The sequence below is a fragment of the Bidens hawaiensis genome, unplaced genomic scaffold (assembly GCF_021521415.1).
Source record: "Bidens hawaiensis isolate Kalapana, Puna unplaced genomic scaffold, B.hawaiensis_p1.1 tig00025981_1, whole genome shotgun sequence".
Lineage (NCBI taxonomy): Eukaryota > Viridiplantae > Streptophyta > Magnoliopsida > Asterales > Asteraceae > Bidens > Bidens hawaiensis.
Window position 1 is genome coordinate 354,443 of NW_027494176.1, and position 4,181 is coordinate 358,623.

General features: G+C 35.9%; 1 pseudogene; it reads right to left on the minus strand.

The window, feature by feature from the left end:
• Positions 1 to 1,663: 1,663 nt before the first annotated feature.
• LOC143572627 (monolignol oxidoreductase AtBBE-like 15 pseudogene) lies at positions 1,664 to 3,854 on the minus strand (annotated as a pseudogene).
• Between the last annotated feature and the right edge of the window lie 327 nt (positions 3,855 to 4,181).

The window sequence follows — 4,181 nt, forward strand, 5'->3', positions numbered from 1 at the left end:
ATAGAGCAAGTATTCTAAGTATCATACATCCTAGAGTTTGTGGTTTGAGGATAGAGTATCTTAAATCATTTTTATTTTGAGTAGGTATGCATGTTACCCCCAAAGTACGAAAAGGGAAAACGGGGGATGAAATGTACTCACGCGAAATAAGTAACTTGTAGGATTAGTTGCGAATAAAAGGAAATGTAAGTTTAACGAGCAAGACCTAGATTAAAAAGGGTCTTAATTTAGTTGATGGATCTTAAAATATTTAAAGTAAAATAACATAACAAGTAAGGCAAATAATTAAAATTAGTTTATAATATAGTTTTAGAGAAAAATACGAGATTCGGTGGCCCAAAACACAACTAGTGTGTCTTAAGCGAGTGAACCCGGTTTAGTTCGGTCTTGGTTCGGTCCTTGACTCGGAATAAAACCGAGGATGGTTACCACATACCCAATACCATAGAACTTATTAAAATAATTTAGAAATGATAATACTCAAGTATTACATAGAACATGTTAATAATAAAGTATTTAAACAAGAGTTCGGTTTTGGTTCGGTCCTTGACTCGGAATGAAACCGAGGATGGTTGTCACATACCCAAATACCGTTGAACTATTAAAATGATTTGGAAACTAAAATGACTATAAATTAAACAATAATTATAAGCTTAAACAAATTTAAAGTGTTAATAAGGACTATAATAGTCCTCCATGTAGCCTTGCCTAGCAATACACCTAAACCGACCATGGTCGGAGAAAGGAAAGCCAAGGAAACAAGGGAAGTATGTTTTAAACAAGCTAGAATAACAAGCTTTAACTAACAAGAATTAGTTAGAAACAAAACTTTACATTATTTTGACCTTTAGAAGTCAAGCTATCAAGAGTTTGAAAGATGAATACTTAGATCTAGATTGGAAGAGTTTTGAGGTGAGATGAGCCAACAAAAATGGATGCATTGGTCTTGTATTTATAGTGGAAAAAACAAAGGTTACCCATAAGAGTTATGCATGCATATTGATCGGTTAAAATGGTCAAACAAGGTGGATGGTGGTGGAAAAAGTAAGGGTTATACATTAGTTTAAAACACCCATTTGGCATTGGTTGTTTGGCGGCATTGATAACGTCTGGGTTTTACTGATTCACTGACACAACACTAGGGACTACAATGCTTGGGTTTACCGAACGAATAAACATTTTTCTTTATATATTGATTTCTTATTTGTTAATTTGATGAATTAATTTTTTTGGATTTTAACGATAGGGTTTTACCAACGCTGGTTATACCGTAATTGAAACCGACCGAATTCACATCGACTTTCAGTCGTAACGCTCGAGTTTTACCGACCTACCCCCGCAAAACCGGGGACCGCAATGCTTGTGTTTACCGACCGAATAAAAATCGTGTTTTTTATATATTAATTTGACGATTTATTTTTTGTGGTTTTAATGGTTGGATTTTCGACGTTGTTTATACCATAACGACCGTAACCAATACTGATCAAATTCGCGTTGACTTTCCATCATAACGCTCGGGTTATACCAACCAACTGCCCGACGCATTGCGCTGGGTAAAATTCTTGTTGGTTTATAAAAATAGAATATAAATTTTACCAATATGATTCTTTTAAAATATTAATTTTAGAAAATGAAAGTAATAAATAAAAGAATCATGCTTCAACTGACTGAAAAATATAGCTAGGAGTGTAAATTGTGTCAAATTGGCAGGTTGATGGTTCGCTTTGGCAAGTTAAATTTGATGAACCGGCCTGAACATGACTTGTATGTTTACCCATGTTAAAGGCATCACGCTAACGTGGGCACAATGCTAATCATGTAACTCATACATGACCTAGATAATTCACCATTTATCCAGAGAAGTCAAACATATTGGCAAGTCAAAACGGGTTGGTTTGTTGTAACTAAGTTATAATAGAGTAGCAAATGAGTAGCAAGGCTATGAACGGAATGTATTAAAGTTGCAAACGGGATGAAAAGAATTCACACGCCTTGTAAATTCTATGACTTTAAATGTTATCATTTTTCATGAACAAGAACGCGCATATAATTGATAGCAATATAACTTATCAAACAAATACTTTTGCAATAATAATCAAGAAAAAACCGTCTTATTAGTGTTTTGATGATTAACATCTCATCCCTTCAGGATAGAGTTTATTAGCATAAGCAACTATAAACACAACTAATCATTCTGTATTGTTAAGAGACTGCATGTCACTGTTCCAAAGTTAACCATTCCCTTTGCTTATAACTAGAGGTGGAATGCTCTGCTCAAAATGGAAGAAATTTTGTGGATCAACCTTCCCCTTCACTATTGCTAACCTCCTGAAATTGCCTCTAAAGTACTTGTTTCCCCACTGCATAGCTTTCAAGTAACTTGTGTTATTTGCATTATCATTTGAACCCAACTCCAAATCCCTATAATTCACATAAGCCCCCCTTGGATTCTTTGACACATATGGTGTCATATTCTCATAAATCCTTTTCATCCAACTTACATGCTTTTCTGATGCTTCATTGCTTCCATCTTCCCACTTCTCAAAATACTGTATGTTATACAAATACCCTTTTCGGTGGGGGTAAGGAATGCGTGTTTCTTCGATATCATTCATCTTTCCGCCGTGCGGTTCCATTATAAGAATAGGCTTTTCTCCCTCCATACACCATTTCCACACCTCTTTCAATGATTCTTCGAGTATCGGATCTTTCACGTAGTCTGATTTACCATTGAAGTAGCTTTTAGGCTCGGGTTTCCTATCTTTAAGAACATTAACACTCTCTCCTCTTGGAAAGTTCGCAAAGTAGAGTACCGATTCAATCCAACTCATTTCGCTACAATCTTTTTCTTGTAAACCTAATTCAGGGAAGCTATTAGATACAGTTTTCATGAGTTGATCAACTGATCCAAGAAACATTGAATTGAATCTGAATTCAATTGTTCTTTTGCCATTCTCAACTGAAATAGGTTGTATTATAACTCTAATGAACAAATCTTGACTTAAACTGTGCCCCACTTGCTGCCACTTGTTAAAAACATTTGAACCACCTTGTTCTAAAGTCTTGAAGAGAGTAAAAACAGTAACTTTTTCAGGAACATAAACTAGATTCACTTTCCATGCAACTACAACACCAAAACTTCCACCTCCACCTCCTCTAATTGCCCAAAATAAATCTTCTCCCATTGATTTTCTATCAAGAAGCCTCCCATTGGCATCGATGATCCTAGCGTCGACGATATTATCAGCGGCTAGACCATACTTTCTAACCAGATAACCGAACCCTCCTCCGCTTATGGGCCCACCGATCCCTACAGTTGGGCCGAATCCAGCCGGGAATCCAAGATTTTTACTTTCTCTAGACACCCAATAATACAATTCGCCATTGGTTGCACCAGATTCAACCCATGCAGTGTTCTTACCGGAATCGATTGTCACGGACCGCAATTCCTTAAGGTCAAGAACAACAAAAGGAGACTGATCATGTGAAGCGTAGGAAACGCCAGCATAATCATGCCCGCCACTTCGAATTCGGATTCGAAATTTGAAACTTTTCGAACAAAGTACTGCGGATTGTACATGGGAATATGTCAAGGGTGTGATTATGGCTAAAGGTTTTGGAGTATTGGAGGTGGAATATCTTAGGTTTATGGCGTTTGATTGAAGAACAGATGAATACTTTGTGTGTTGTTGTGTGAATACAAATTCTGATTTTGTGGCATTTGAATTCTTGGTAAGACATTGAAGGTATCTATCATCAAGTGTTTGTGAAAATGCTGAAGAAAACAAAGCCACAAGAACACCTAGAAGATATGGTAGAAGTTTAATGCTTAACTCCATATTATTCATTTGTTTCTTCTAAAACCAAAGGGGTTTATATATATACATAATACACATCATGATCCTCATCCATATAGACAGATGTATGAATTTTGTTTTGGTGTGACAAAAATTCACAGATGTCACATAAACAAGTATTGATGACGAAGGATTCACAGGTGGTTGCAATGTGAGCTCATATTACAGCTTCTTGGTCAAATTCTACGACTAAGAAAATGGCTCTACCATTTTCTTGAAGTTTATCATTTTAGGATTCAAATATGGTTGCCAAATTCGAAATCATATGTGTGCATTCTTTATATTCATCTAAATCCCCGGTTAATAGATCAATAATGTTCGAAA